A 16,744-nucleotide genomic window follows, 5' to 3' on the forward strand; every position below is an offset into this window, starting at 1 on the left:
TGAAAAAGCTGTCTGGATCATTGAATTGGCTGGCTTTTTCAATTAATGAATGAAAAAATTGATCTACTACGTCACGAAATCTAACTAAAACTTTATGCAAGCTAATATCTCATTAATCAAGGAAATAATAATATTAAAATCCACACAATTTGGAAATGATCTCCAAGGAAGTTGGGAGGAAACAGTCAAATATTTCAGATCAACAGCTACTTCTGTGATATTTTCTACCAGTGGCCAAAGCATATAGTTAATTTTAAAACATTGAAATTGTACCATATGGATTGGGCGGTTCAAAAGCAACACATACGGATTGGGTGGTCCGAGAGCAATGTCGACATCAATATAACGGCCGACGTTTCTTTAATCTTTTTTACTCCTTTGATAGCATTGTCGGACGACTGGCATAAACACTCACTACACGCTGTGCGATCAGACCATTCATCATTCTACTCGGATGAGTAATGACGGTATACCGTACGGGCGGCTGTGCAAGGCCGGCCGATCGGTAAACTGGTTCATTAAGATTAGGATTAAGGTAAATGGTGATTAGAGCCATTGGGCTGGAATTGGGCCGTGATTAACATTTCACTAATCCCAAGCCCATGACAAAAACTATAAATACAGGTCAGAGGTGAGTGGTAGAGAGGTTGCATTTACTGCACATTCATTACTATTTCATTGAATCGCCAAACGGTTCCTGTACTGACTTTGGCATCGGAGAATCTTTGACAGGTTCCCTCCCGGACGAAAGAGTGAACAACGAAGTTTGGAGCGAGACCGGACGGCTAGAAGACAAATTGTGGAGGAGTTTGGTGACTCAGCCCCAATAACCGAAACATTTTAGCGCCCACCGTGTGGCCAAGTTACTTGCAAAACCCAATGGTGACCACGAGAAACATGAGTATGGACGACCCAACAGAGATGATCCAGATGCTACAACAGAAGATGGAGGAGATGAAGCAGTGTCATGAGGCGGAACTCATGGTCGTCAAGGCCGAATGTTCGGCACGCATTGCCCGAGAGGGAGCAAGAGAAAAGGGGGAAGGAGAGCAGGCTCAGGAGCGTGGCAAGGCTGCAATGAAGGATCAAGCCGAACACAGTAGTGGGCCGGACAAAACGTGGAAACCCACGGAGCCGGAGGTCGAGGGAAGTAAGGCTAAATCAGTCCATGCGAAGAGTGCCGCGGGGGACAAGCAATTGGTAATAAAAACCGAGACCTCATCCACATTGTTACTCCCCTTCGTCTAGGCCATCATGGACGTCCAGATATCGGAGCAGTTCGTCCCGCCTCAGTTTAAGATATACGATGGGACGACGGACCCAAAGGCCCACATCAAAACCTTTTCCAACACAATGCCGTTCCAAACCGGCAACGACACCATTTGGTGCCGAGCGTTCTCCTTATCATTGGAGGGGGAGGCACTTGAGTGGTTTAACTCAGTTCCCCCCAACTCCATCGAGAATTTCGCTGGACTACAGCACCTGCGCAATCGCCAATTCGCTGGCAGTAACACCCTAGAGTTGACCATCTTCGAGTTGGTCACCCTGAAACAAGGGAAGGAGGAAACTTTGAGAGCGTTCATGGACCGCTACCAGAAAACCGTTTGGCGGGTGAAGAGCTTGAGCCCAGAACTCGCCTTGCAGGTACGTCCTACCCGCTCTCAAGCCCGGTACATTCAAAGATAGCGTCTACCGACGGGCGCCCAAGACTATGGAAGAACTGCGAGAGAGGGCAGCTAATGAAATAAGGGTGGACGAGATGAAGCTGTCATACAAGAAAGAGAATCAGGAAATCAAAACTGATGGGGGAAATCGTGCGGTCAGACTGGGAAGCCTGGGGGATTCAAGCAAAACGAACCGCCCTGGGGACCGCGATTCCAACAATACACCCCTTTGAACGCCCCTCGGGCGAAAATTTTCCAGGAAGCTTTGAGTGCGGAGTTGATCCTGGAGCCGAAAAGACGACCCACTACGCCGGGGGCAGATGGAAATAAACACTGCTTGTACCATAAAAACATGGGCCACACCACGGATAAGTGCGTGACCCTAAAGGATAAAATAGAAGAATTAATCCGTGCGTGGCAGCTGAGAAAGTTTGTGTGGATCGACCGACCACGTACACTTGTGGATCGGCCGAGTCCACGACGAACCAGCCCCAGGAGGATGAAGAGACAAGAAAGATCTAGGCAGGACCGTACCGGTCGCTTACGGTCGAAGAGACGCCGAAGTAGAAGCCTCAATAGAAACCACGACGTCCACTGCGAGGACATATCAATACGATATCAGATGGCTTTGCCGGAGGAGGATCTTCTGCATCCGCCCGCAAACGTCATGTGAGGGCCCTCTGACCCGTCCACGCAGTTGACAAGACCCGACGGGCGATGTCGTCCATTACGTTTTCGGATGACATTTTTCCATGAACCCGACCTTGATCAAGATGCCCCGATGGTAATAACGGCGGAGATCGCCTGTTACAGTGTGGGTAAGGTACTGATTGACCAAGGAAGCTCTGTGAACATCCGCTACTGGAAAACCTTCCAACATATGGATATTTTGGACGACCTCATCTTCCCGTACAACGAGCAGATCGTCGGATTCGCGGGCGAAAGGGTGGATACTAGTGGATATGTTGATTTGCGTACTCGATTAGGCACAGGACGGGATGCGGACGAGAAAAGGGTTAGGTACTTGTTGGTGGAACCCAACACTTCCTACAACATGCTCCTAGGCTGGCCGTGCTTGAATGCCTTCAGAGCAATCGTGTCCACCCCCCATCTCACGATGAAGTATCCCTCCGACAAAGGGGCAATCTGCATTGTCCGAGCAGATCAGAAGACGGCTAGAGAATACTATGCAGCAGGTCTGAAGCTTCATGCCCGGACGGTCAGAAGGAGGACGGGTGGATCAGAGGTGGCAATGGCAAAACTTGACCTAAGAACGAACACGGAAGATCGATTGGAGCCCCTTGGGGAGACTCAGCCGGTCGTGATAGGGAAAGATGCTTCCCAAACCACAGCAATGTCTCGAGGGCTAATCCTGAGTTAGAGAGAGAGATTCAGTCCATTCTGTGGAAGAATCGTGATTTATTTGTGTGGGCGGTCGTCGATATGCTAGGAAGCCACCCCTCGGTTATGTCGCATAAACTATCCTTGTTCAAGGAGGCACGACCGGTCGCATAGAAGAAGCGGCGGATGGGGGAAGAGAAGAGGAGAACCGTTGAAGAGGAGGTCACAAAGTTGAGGGCGACAAGATTTGTTAGGGAGGTGACATACACCACTTGGCTCGCCAATGTGGTAATGGTGAAGAAGGCCAGCGGAAAATGGCAAATGTGCACCAATTGCACCGAGCTAAACAAAGCCTGCCCCAAAGACTCTCATCCCTTACCGAGCATAGACGCGTTGGTGGACGGAGCCTCCGGCCACCAGATGTTAAGAGATGCGTATTATGGGTACAACCAAATACCCATGTACGAATCCGACCGGGAGAAGACAACGTTCATCATTGAAAAGGCGAACTTTGGTTACGAAGTTATGCCCTTCGGCTTGAAGAACGTCGGGGCCACCTATCAGCGCTTGATGGATAGGATCTTCGCTGAGCAAATCGGTCGGTGTATGGACGTCTACGTCGACGATATGGTCGTCCGCTCATCGGACGAGCCTCATCATGTCAAGGACTTGCAGGAAGTGTTCAGACAAGCGAGAAGGTACGGGATGCGACTTAACCTGGCGAAGTGCACCTTTGGAGTAGCCGCGACAAAGTTCCTCGGTTTCAAGCTCCTTACTAGAGGCATTGAGGCCAACCCCGACAAATGTTCGGTCGTTTTGGAAATGCAAAGCCCGACCACCCTCAAAGAAATCTAGAGGTTGGTCGGCCGACTCACGACATTATCTCGATTCATCCCTAGGTTGGTGGAAAGGGTACGACCAGTGCTGAGGAAGATGAAGAAGGAAGCCCACTTAGTATGGGATGCGGAATGCGAGCAAGCGTTCTAGGATGTCAAGGCCATCTTGTTGAATCCACCAGTGATGAACTGCCCGACGCCAGGGAAAGATTTGCAGATCTTTTTAGGAGTCTTTGAGTCCGCGGTCAACGCCGTGATATTACCTGAGCAACCTGAACCTAGGCTCGTGTACTTCATAAGTCAGAACCTCCATGAGGCCGAAACATGATACAACAAGTGGAAAAGGTCACCCTAGCCTTGCTGAACGCTTCCAGAAGGCTTCGACCGTACTTCTATAGCTATCTCGTCCGGTCGAATTTCGCAATTTCCAAAATATTGAGGAAGCCCGATATAGCGAATCGGATGTTGGGATGGGCGGTCGAGCTTTCCGAATTTTGCGTACGTTTTGAGCCGAGAGGATCAATTAAGAGCCAGCATTTGGCCGATTTCGCAGTAGAATTGCCCCTCGAGGTCAATGAAGAGTGGAATTTATACGTTGTCGGAGCGTCAGGACAATCCACCGCGGGGCAGGTGTGGTTTTAGAGGGCCCAATGGTTTCCTGCTAGAGCATTCGTTAATTTTCAAGTTCAAAGCCTCCAACAATCAGGCCGAGTACGAAGCCCTAGTGGTCGGCCTAGAGCTGATGAGGGATATGGGAGCCCGGAAGGTGGTATGTCGGACGAATTCTCAGTTGGTTGTAGGTCAGATGAATGGAGAGTTTCAGGTGAAGGAAGAACACCTCCTCCGGTATTTCCACAAAGCAACGATGTTGACCAAACTGTTCGATAAAGTCGACATCCGACACATCCCCCGAGAGAACAACACCAAGGCGGATATGTTGTCCACGCTAAGCTCGGGAAAAGAGAAAGGGCAATTAATGACCATCATCCACCAAGTCATTCTTCAACCATCGGTGGAATGCTTGGCGGTATCTAGCGAGGACGTCAGAGATTGACGGACGGAGATTCGGGCGATAATGGCCCGACAAGACGCAGGAAGCCAGTGGAACCAGCCGACACCAAGAAGATCGTCCGCTATCTTATGGTGGGAGACGACATGTATCGAAGGGGGTTCTCAACTCCTCTCCTTAAATGCCTCGGCATAGAAGAAGCGCAATACGTCATGAACGAGCTCCATAATGGAATTTGCGGATTCCATACCGGACATCGATCTCTAAAGGATCGGGTATTGCGTGCCGGATATTACTGGCCCCACCGCACGCCTTGGACACTATGACATCCCCCTAGTCGTTCGCTTAGTGGGGAATGGACATAGTCGGCCCTTCTCCCGTAGGTCGGGCTTAGAAGAAGTTCTTATTGGTAGCAATCGATTACTTCACTAAGTGGGTAGAGGCCGAACCTTTGGCGACTATCACAGCGTCGTAGGTGCAAAAATTCTGCTGGAGGTTGGTGTGTCGATTTGGACTTCCACATACAGTTGTTACCGACAACGGACGAAAGTTTGTTGATTAAAAGCTGGCGAAGTTTTACAAGGATTTGGGAATTAAACACGTCACTAGTTCGGTGGAACACCCCCAGACGAACGGTTAGGTAGAGGTTGTGAACAAGACAATTGTTGCCGAGTTGAAGAAGCGGCTGGGCGAGAAGAAGTGAGTATGAGCGGATGAACTCTCGGAAGTGTTATGGGGCTACCGGTGTACTCCGCACGGGACGACCGGAGAAACGCCCTTCAACTTGACGTAATCTAAGGTGAACCAGGACCCCATCACAGACATCTTTTTCAATGTCAAAATCTAAGGCATAGGGCTCACGGATCCTTGCTAAAATGGACGCTTGACGGAAAGCTTTATTAAAACCCTCCTCGTGTTCAAACACGATGCTAGCCTCCAGCTCGGATACCTTCTCTTTGGCCTTCGCCAAGTCATCAGCTAGCGCTCGGTTCTTCTATAGGAGTTCGCCCTCCGTTTTCTTTCGGCGGGTGACTACCACCTTCAGTTGCCCACACTCCTCCAACAGCAAGTCATGGTCAGCTCGAGCATCACGAAGCTGATCCGTGGCTTCTGCTAACTTCTTTTAGACTTCGTCCAGCTCGTCCTGGAGCTCATCGTTCTTCTTATCGGAGTCGTCCTAGGCGATCAGCATCTGTTCCATTGCCGCCCGAAGATCCTCAGAGACCTTCTTCTCAGCAAGCAGCTCAGCCCGGACGTTCTCAACCCCCCTGTGGTTGACAAACTCCCTAAGATACCAAGGCAGGGAAGCCGCCCGGGTAGACATTTCCAACATTGTGTTGGTCAATTCAGGCTCAAAAAGCGGCTCTATCAACGCTCGGTGCGTAGAACTTATGTGAAAGTTCGTTCGGTCGCTCATGTTGAATGCGGGGCTAAACACCCCGCCCGGCAGCGGACGAGAGGAGGACCCCTCCTTTCCTTTACGGGCCATCTTGGAGGCCGAGCGGGAAGAGGACCCTTCTTTCTCCTTACGCCCCTTGTCCCCCTCTTTGTGCCCTTTCCTCTTCCTCACGAAGGGTAGGGCAGAAGTGGTGGCCACCTCAGAGGAGGGATCTATGAACACGGCTGGAAGGCTATGGGGGGCTCGTTTTCCACGGCAGCGACGTCTTCAGCAACGTTAACGGCTGGATCAGGCTAAGAGCCGGCTGGAGTAACTATCGGCATCCGGCTAGTTGAAGACGCACGTCTGACGATAGGAGGACGAAGGGCGGTCGGGGCAACCCTTTCCCGGGCGCACGAAGAGCTAGCACCAGCTCCTTTCCTCCAAGCCATAAAGTTGGATTTGCGGGGGGAGGAGCAGACATGGTATCTGGCAAAAACCCAAAAAATTCAACTACATTAACACCAACATATTGAAAGAAACGAAATGAATACAAAATACCATACCGAACACCTTTCGTTCACAATCCTCATGACGAAGGCATTTGACTAAGTTGTGGGCAGAGAAACGGCGGGGGAGAGCGTTGATGGTCTGAACGGCCTCCAAATCGGTCGGGCCCATTATACCAACTGGATACGCTTTTATTCTCCTAGGGTTCCTTGTCCAATAAAAAGGGAACAAGGGATTTCCCGCTGCATCATGAAACTCATGGCGGTCAGCCTCGTTAATGATGACTTTAAAAACTTGGTTCTTGAAATTCTTATACGAATCAGAGAAAGGACAGAAGATGGTCCTATCTATGACGGATATCAAGGAAACCCAACCACCCTTCGGGAGCGGGCAAACTTCAAAATAATGGAAGAAAACCGGGATTGTCGGATTTACGCAAACCGCCAAAAGCATTGCCAAGAATGCGTGGACGGCCGCCCAAGAGTTCGGATGTAGCTGTACAGGGGCGACGTTCATTTCCCGGAGAACGGCCATTTGAAACTCCGTAAACGGCACACGAACACAGAGTTGATCGAAAAGATTGGCATACATAAAGAAGAAGTCATCCGGACTCGATCCCTTCTCGTGATAAACTCGCTCATTCCTTTGGCTGACTCTCGCCCGAATCAGTCGGGAGTCAGCTACGTCTCGGACGATATATAGCCGGCCGATTCTCCATGTCAGCGCCTTTTTAGTACCATACTCCGACGCAAACAAGTTGGCATCCTGAGGTGCCCAGTCGTACCCCGGAATGACAGTCCCGTCACTGTCCGGCTCTAATGACGAGTCATCTACGGGAATACTACCCTTGAGAAGATGGATAGGTATCCCTTAGATAATCCTTTTATCCCCACCAGTAGGGGAATTAGGCTCTGGCCCCGGAGACCGGACATACTTTTCCAAGAAGGAGGACGAAACTGAGCTCGGTGAAGAACCACGCTCGCCATCACCGTCCACTGTCCTCCCGCCGCTTCTGCCCGACAACTCCAAAGAAGACTCAACATGGACGACCATATGGACCGGGCGGTTCGAGAGCAACGCCGACACCAATATAACGACCGACGTTTCTTCAATCTTTTTTACTCCTCTGATAGCATTGCCAGACGATTGGCATAAACACTCACTACACGCTGTGCGACCCGACCATTCATCCTTCTACTCGGATGAGTAATGACGGTATACCGTACGGGCGGCTGCGCAAGGTCGGCCGGTCGGTAAATTGGGTCATGAAGGTAAATGGTGATTAGAGCCATTGGGCTAGAATTGGGCCGTGATTAACATTTCACTAATCCCAAGCCCATGGCGAAAACTATAAATACAGGCCATAGGTGAGTGGTAGAGAGGTTACATTTACTGCACATTCATTACTATTTCATTGAATCGCCAAACAGTTCCTGTACTGACTTTAGCATCGGAGAATCTTTGACAGATTTCCTACCGGACGGAAGAGTGAACAACGGAGTTTGAAGCGAGACTGGACGACTAGAAGACAAATTTTGGAGAAGTTTGGTGACTCAGCCCCAATAACCGAAACAGAAATCAATTTGATTTGTTTTTTTTATCGTTGACGAAAGCAAAACAGTAATAATTGTAAAACACTTTATCAAAGCATATTTCTTATATCTTTTCTCTTCAAAGGCGGCTACTTTAAACTCTACCTTTAGAAAAAAAAATAGTTCCTAATTCAGTATTTTTTTTAAGGTTTAGAGTTTAAAATTTAAAAAATAAATTCATGAATAATTGCTCAATGAATGTTTCAATAATCATATTATTATCATTTTCTTTTCTCGTTTTTTACCTGTTTTTTCCCTTAGTTTAGACATACACGCGGGTTAAATTAAAGCAAAAAATAAAAGAAAGTATGTACATTTAGACCTTGCAATTGATTTAAAGAAGAAAAAAAAGAAAATAGCACGACCTTATATGCATGGTACCCGATTTCTGAGATATCACATGTTATTAAAAATGTTATGTCTTTTTTGAAAACTTTTTATTTTGTTTTCGTAGATGTTTATAGGCTTATGATAGTCTTGACAATAACTCATTATAAGCTTGAATAATATAATAAAGATCGGAGAAGTTTGCCTATTCGTCAGAGTCGTCTGACGAGTATTCAACGCTATTTTCTATAAGACAAAGATTTGTTTCCTCTTCTCCTTAAGAATCTAAGGCGTCTAGGTCCTTCCATGTGTTCATGAGAAACTTGTTTTTATCATTTTTCATGAAAATGATCTTCTTCTAGGCCTTCTCAAGATCTGGACATTCTGACTTGAAATGTTCCAGCTTTCTACACTCATAGCAGACTATTGGTCTTTCCTTTTTATTATCCATCTGGTCATTTCTTGAGGTGGATCTAATGCGTCTATCTCTGGAAGGTGTCCCTCTCTTTCTCCTCCACATGGAAAATATTTTCCTTGAGATAAACAATAGCTCATCTTTCTCCTTACCAATCATTGAGTCTTCACTGTCTAATTCTTTTAAGGATTCTTCAGCACTAAAAGTCTTTGTATTTTGTGCTTTCACATTAGTGCAAAAACATCGTATTATGTCAGTTATTTTTGGCTTTTAACGACGAATTCGAGACCAACGTCATATCGGATGACGTAAATTTTACGTCGAATATCACTACAGTTATTAGAACAATTTGACGTCGAGTGGATCGAGAATTGACGTAAGTCTAACGTCGATTTTGTGCAACGACGTGAGGTTACGTCCACTAGTAAAGGGAATGACGTCCAATATTTGAATAAATATTTATATTTATAGTAAGATTTGTCGTCCAATGTACAAGGGAACTGGCATAAAGTTGACGTCGCTATGGAAGATAATGGACGTAATGTTCACGTCGAAGTTCAAAGAGGACATCAATTTTTGAGTAATATTTGAATAAATATTTATATTTAAAGGAATGTTTGACGTCACGTATAAGGGGAAGGACGTAAGGTTAACGTCGAACTTGTCGATATGTGACGTTACTGTCACTGTATGAACGTTGAACAGTGTATACTTTGACGTTACCTTCAGTGTTTTTTTTTTAAATTTGATTCGGTTTAGCTCATTTAACCAAACCTGAAATACAGAAACCAGTTTTCAAATTCATATATATTCACAGAATTAATTAATTTAAACCATGCTATCATCAATTCATCAATTCAAATTAAATAGTAAAACTAAAAGAAGCTAATGCTATCATCAAAACTTAAAAGAACCCAGTTTTCAATTCATCTATTCATAGTATTCATCTATTCACAATAATCTATTAACAGTTTAAAAGTTGCACATGTAAGCAAATGCTACTATCATGAAAGGAAAAACCTAAAGCTATAGCTATTTAAAATGTTTATTCAAATATTCTGCACAATCCTCTCTTATCGTCTTTATTACTGAAGTGGACAATGAAGAGGTAGTGTTGAACTGCTGCAAAATCAAGGAAATTTTACTATTATATTCATTTTAATGTCAAAAGTTTATTGATATTTGTAAGATTTTCAAATGTAAATTTCTACCTTAGTCCATTCCCTTCTGATTTCTGCTCGGATGATTGTCTTTATCCATGACATGATGTAGTAGCCACATGCCCAGAAATCATTCTGCTTATTACACTAAACATGTGAAAGAACTTAGTCAAATGTAATGGTTTAAATTTGACTACGAAAATTAAAGGTTAAAGATCAACGAATTCCAACCTTAGGATATATAATTTAAAGTTGTTATCCTCTAGCCCTAGTCATAACTCTAAACAAATTTGAAACATTTGAAACATTAGAAACATAAGTTAATATATTAATTAATATCATAATGAATTGATAAGAATGAATGTAATACTTACGTTTGTATCAAGGACTTCAACTCCGCTTTCATCTTCCTATGAAGAGAACAAAACCATACAACTTGTGCTTTTTTTTGGAATGATACACCATGAGTTGCCAATGGCCCCTATCATGTACCAACAACCAGTGAGTTTGTTGATTAAAATTTGATAAAACTTGACAATATTGGGAAACACATACGCATCAATGTATGGCGCGATATATCTCTCTCTGTTAGACTCAGTCATCCATGTTTGAATATATGATTTTCTGGAATCTAATGTGTTTCCAGATGGTTGAATGGTCTGAGGTTCAAGAAATCCATAAACTGACGCCCGACCTGATTCCACTACGATGGTGTCCATGTACCTATAAGAATAAAGTTAAGTATATTTATTAAGAAGTAATAATACTAATATACAAATTGGAAAATAACAAATAAAAAACTTACATGCACCATAGTTGTATGCATGCAATGTTCAACATTCTTTCTCCACCAATGATCTCATATGCACCATCCAAATTAATATACAATGGAACATGGCACTCGAGGCCAAATGTTCTTAACTCCCACAGCAGCTCTACCGATCCTTTTCTCAACTTATTTAATCTCGAGGTCAATATGGATATAGGATCATGGTCTTCTACTTCCTCACGAGCCTCATTCATAGGTTGAGCCATTGGTTGTTTCTCGTAGACCTGCAACTCACATTTACAAAAGTTAGGAATCATTTAATTATAACTTGAAGATTTAAGATAATAAAAAGAAGAATATAATATCGCTAGTGGGCCAAAATATGGCATCATCATAACCTTAGGCCAAGCTATAAATGTGTCTGAGGCCTCCCCCACAAATTAGATTTCAGATGTAGGCACTGACACTCGAGCCTGGGGGTCTCTTGGATCATCAATCATTACCCGCGCGTGAGTGGGCAATAAAGGAGCACCATGAATGGTCTGGCCTCCTGCAATCTCTCGTCCCATGGCCACTACGTTCGTAGGATCCTCATCAACCAAAAACTCATACTGAATATTGTAATCAGTACGATCTGCTGTAGAACATGAGCCTTTGGTGCTCACACGAGGTGCAGTAGGATCATCTGTAGGGGCGTCCTCCTGTTGTGATTGTTGTTGTTGCTCTTATTGTTATTGTTGTTGTTATTGTTGCTATTGTTAGGCATTCACCCATTTTTCCTCTAATTTGACTTTCACCTGTTGCCTAATGCTATTAACCATTTCTTGAGTCACGACTTCTGTGATTCTTGGTTTAGGGCCAAAGTAGTCCCTCAATCTAGTAGCTCCTCCAACAGCACGCACACGACCTGGACGGTCTAGTCGACCTGTGGCTGCTACTAGGAGGTCCTCCGTGCCACAAATGTGCCTTGAGTCTATTGGTCAACCAAGTCATCCTGCATATCATAATGAAGTTAGACACATTAAAAATTTTGTTACATAATTTTTTTATGAACTATGGTAATTAGTTAAAAGTTTCCACTTACAATTCTCTAGGATATCTCCTGAGCAGACTGGGATGTAAATTGGCCATTGGACTTTGTCCGTGCAGCCTTCCACAATTCATGTCTAGCTGGTGGAAGTGCTAGATCAGGTGACAGTACGTGTGGTGTATAACCATCACGACGTTTTCTCATCTTTTTCTCCAATAACGCATAACCATCACGTGACAGTACGTGTGGTGTATCATTAAGCTTTTGCCTCTACTGGGCGGCTATCCTTTTTCACCTATGAAAAAATGAAAATCATTAAGCATAAATCACAAATTAACATCTTGTGTGACTAGAGCAAAATATTAAAAAACATACTTGCCACTCAGGAGTAAGTCTAGATTCTTTAAACTGCACCCACTTCTCCTCAGTTATTTTATATTTTGTACAAGGAGTGTCGTTCTGTTTAGAGCCAAAGACGTATTGACGTGTCATTCTCGTCTTGAAGTCGCTCCATCGGACTGCAAGATGGGATAAATTTTCTTCCTTATCATCTCATCATTAGGGATATCCCAATTTTCCTGTTAAAAACAAAATTAATGTTAAAGCATGATCAACCAAAATAAGTCAATGATGGAAGTAAAACATCTTAAATATACCAAAATATCTTGCCATAGTATATTTTTGTCAACCTCTGGGACATCATCCCAACAGGTAGCGACAAAAGGGACGTGATATTTTGCCATCACGCCCAAGTAACTCCTGAACGATGCTGCATGTGCCCCAATAGGCACAAATGTTCGGGGATTAAACTCCACCGTCAATGGTTTATCATTAACCCGACGGGATGTTCGAGTCACAGATCTACCACCTCCTCCCGTCGGACCTGATCCAGAGTTCGTCATACCTGTATACAAAGTGTTAGTAAATTATAGTTAGAACAAACAAAATAAATAAATTGTACAAGTAATTAAAACAATGTTAAGACACCTATTTATCCCATATGCCTTCGTTGTGATCACATCGAGTTGCATGTATTTCATCGGGTACATCATCAACCTTATTTTCAACGGTTCTTAATTAGAAGGAGCTTGTCTCAAGTATATCTAGAGAGTCTGCATCATCAGTTGTGTGCATGACTCTGCCTTCCAATACCACTGACCATTTATGATACTCTAGGTCAGTGACATAGAATATTTTTCTTGCTTGACTAGCCATAATAAATGGTGCATCCGTGTAACTCATTTTGTTAAGATCCACCAAAGTGAATTCGAGGTCTTCTGTCACCACACCATAATTACTGTCAACCCGTTTACACTTGAAAATTGGAACTCTAAAAGTGACATAATCAATTTCCCAAATTTCTTGTATTATTCCAAAATAACTGACTGATGCTGTAATTGGATTCTTATCCTTGGAACTGGAAAAGTATACAGCCTCAGCTTGTAGGGTAACTCCACTATTTTGAACTCCACTTTTATCGTCTTCCTCCTTTGAATAGAACAAGTAATTGTTTATGTAATAGTCGCCGAAAGTGATCACATCAGTGTTAGGTCCACGAGCTAGTCTCAATAGATTTTCAGAAACATTCGGAGTCGCATAAATCTTTTTCTTAAACCAAGCTAAAAAGGATTTGTTATGTTCATTAAGTGTCCACTTTTCACTCATACGTGGATGTGCTCACTTAATTTTATCAATGTGTTGTGAAATGTAAGGAATAACATCCTCTGTGTTGTTTAAAATGTACAAATGAGCTTGATTAACTTCTTTTCCACTAACACTTTCAATCCTTACTCCTCAAACTCCCTTTCCTTCACGTTTGTTTTCATGTCTTTTCTTTGGAAGTCCTATTGGGTCACAACTTGGCATATAACTTGAGCAGAACTCAATGGCTTCCTCTACAATGTAGCGCTCTATAATCGAAGCTTCCAATCTCAATTGATTATTAACATATCCCTTTAAGATCTTCATGTATCTTTCAATCGGGTACATCCACCTCAAGAAAACCGGCCCACATATTCGAATTTCTCTCACTAGATGGACAATCAAATGAACCATGATATCAAAAAATGAGGGTGGGAAATACATTTCCAATTGACACAATAGTCTGATGGCCTCATTTTGCAAATCATCTAACTATCGAGGATCAACAACTTTCTTGCAAATGACATTGAAAAACAAACTCAAACGTGTGAGAATACCTGTAACAAAGGCAGGTAATATGGCTCGAATAGCTACTGGTAAAAGTTGTTGCATTAAGACATGACAATCGTGAGACTTTAAACCAACTAACTTCAAATATTTCATAGAAACAAGGCTACTAATATTCGACGAATAATCTTATGGAACCTTCACACTATGTAAACAATGAAAAAAAAATTGTTTTTCTTTGTTTGAAAGAGTATGACAAGCTGGAGGAAGATAGATGCATCTTCCTATGGATTGCGGATGTAACTCAGAACGGATTCCCATGTCAACCAAGTCTTGTCGTGCTTCACTCCATCTTTTGTCTTTCCTTTAACATTTAGTAAAGTCCCAACATCACTATCACATACATTTTTTTCAACATGCATCACGTCTATGCAATGTCACACATCAAGTTTACACCAATATGGAAGATTAAAGAATATTGATCGTTTTTTCCAAATGTTTTTCTCAACGGTCTTTTTTTTTATGTTTTCTGAAGACAACATGAATGTTCCTCAGCTGGTCGTATACTTCTTCCCCATTACGTGGTATGCATACTACATCATCCTCAGGACTTCCATTAAACGCTTTTTTCAATCTACGGTAAGGGTGATTTCAAGGAAGGAATCTTCGGTGTCTTGTGTACACAGTTTTCTGCCCATGCTTCAGTTGAAGATAACTAGTATTTTCTTCACAAATCAGACATGCAAAATGATCTTTAACACTATAACCACTCAAGTTCCCATATGTTGGGAAATCATTTATGGTGCAAAACAACATTGCACTCAAACGAAAGTTTTCTTCTGAATATGAATCGAAGACCTCGACGCCCTCTTCCTACAACATTTTTAAATCGTCAATTAACGGTTTTAGATAAACATCAATGTCATTTCCAGGTTGTCTAGGACCCGATATCATAGACAACATCATGTATTTTCTCTTCATGAACAACATAGGATATAGATTGTAAATCATCAAAATAACTGGCCATGAACTATGTTTGCTACTTAAGTTGCCATAAGGATTCATACCATCGGTAGCAAGTGCAAGTCTTAAGTTTCTCGGCTCTGCACTAAATTCGGGAAATGTGCCATCAATGTTCTTCCATTGTGGGGAATCACCTGGGTGTCGAAGAAGATTATCACATTTTCTTCCATCAACGTGCCACATAAGATTCTTCGCATCTTCTTTAACAGAAAACAATCGTTTCAATCTAGGTACTATAGGTAAATATCACATGACCTTAGCCGGTGGACCTCCATTGTGTTCATCGTTATTTCCATCAAGTTTCTTCTTAAATCGTGACGAACCACACGTCGGACACACCTTCATTGAAGCATACTAATCTCTATACAATACACAGTCATTGGGACATGCATGTATCTTTTGGTATTCTAAACCCATTGGACATAGAGTTTTCTTCGCTTCGTAATTATGGATAGGTAATGTGTTATTTTCTAGAAGCATCTCCTTCAGCAACTCCAACAATTTCGTTAAACTTTTATCAGTCCATCCGTTTCTTGCTTTCAAACAAAACAATTTCAAAGTAGCCGATAACCTTGTGAAATTGATGCATCCTGGATACAACTCTTGCTCCGAATTGTTCTTGAGACTATCGTATAAATGAGCTCTTCCAAAATTTTCTTCGCCAATGTCACGTACCATTTCGTCTAAATGATCACTCATCCATTCGTCGACATAATCCGAACCTCTTAAAGTTGTGGGCTTATATAATACTTCCCCATGCCAAGTCCAAACTGTATAACTTCTCATTATTCCATAGATGAACAGATGATATCAGATGTTGTCCAAGTCTTCATATACTTGATTGAGACAACGAACACAAGGGGGAAAATATGCCTCGTTCACTGGTTTGCGTGTTCTTTAATATATTGTATGAACTCAGAAACCCCTCACTCATACTCTTCAATAATACGACGCTGATGAATTCAGCTTTGATCCATACTACTACACTAAAAGCAAAGAATCCATAGAAAAAAAAACTAACTTAAGTAGAGAACAAAAAATAAATACCTATCATACGTTGAAGGAAAAAAATAAACTATCATAGTATACGTACACGAACACAAATATCTATCGTTATACATATATCATACGTCCAGAATCGACAAACACAACACAAACACGAACACATATATCATACGTAAGAGATATTGAAGGAAAAAGAACCAAACTTGAAATGGTGTCACTAGAGAAGATGACAAAGTTCGCTGACCACGAACGAACACAAATATCATATGTTGAAGGAAAAAAAACTATCATAGTATCGTTATACATATAGATATCATACGTCCAGAATCGACAGACAAAACACAAACACGAGCACATACATCATACGTAAGAGTATTTTAAGAGGAAAAAAAACATACTTCAAATGGTGTCACTGGAGAAGATGATCAAGTTCAGTGACCACGTACGAAAAACAGCCTAAAGATAAACGAAAAACAATCGGTCAACCTTAGAAATGAGAACCAAATGACATTACAAAGACAAAAACGACTTAAAAAT

The 16,744-nt window shown here is 42.9% G+C and overlaps 1 pseudogene; it reads right to left on the reverse strand.

The window, feature by feature from the left end:
* Positions 1–11,033: 11,033 nt before the first annotated feature.
* LOC148190610 (uncharacterized) lies at positions 11,034–16,179 on the reverse strand (annotated as a pseudogene).
* Between the last annotated feature and the right edge of the window lie 565 nt (positions 16,180–16,744).

Source organism: Vigna umbellata, unplaced genomic scaffold (assembly GCF_029865625.1).
Source record: "Vigna umbellata cultivar VRB3 unplaced genomic scaffold, Vumbellata_1.0 scaffold_717, whole genome shotgun sequence".
Classification (NCBI taxonomy): Eukaryota; Viridiplantae; Streptophyta; class Magnoliopsida; order Fabales; family Fabaceae; genus Vigna; species Vigna umbellata.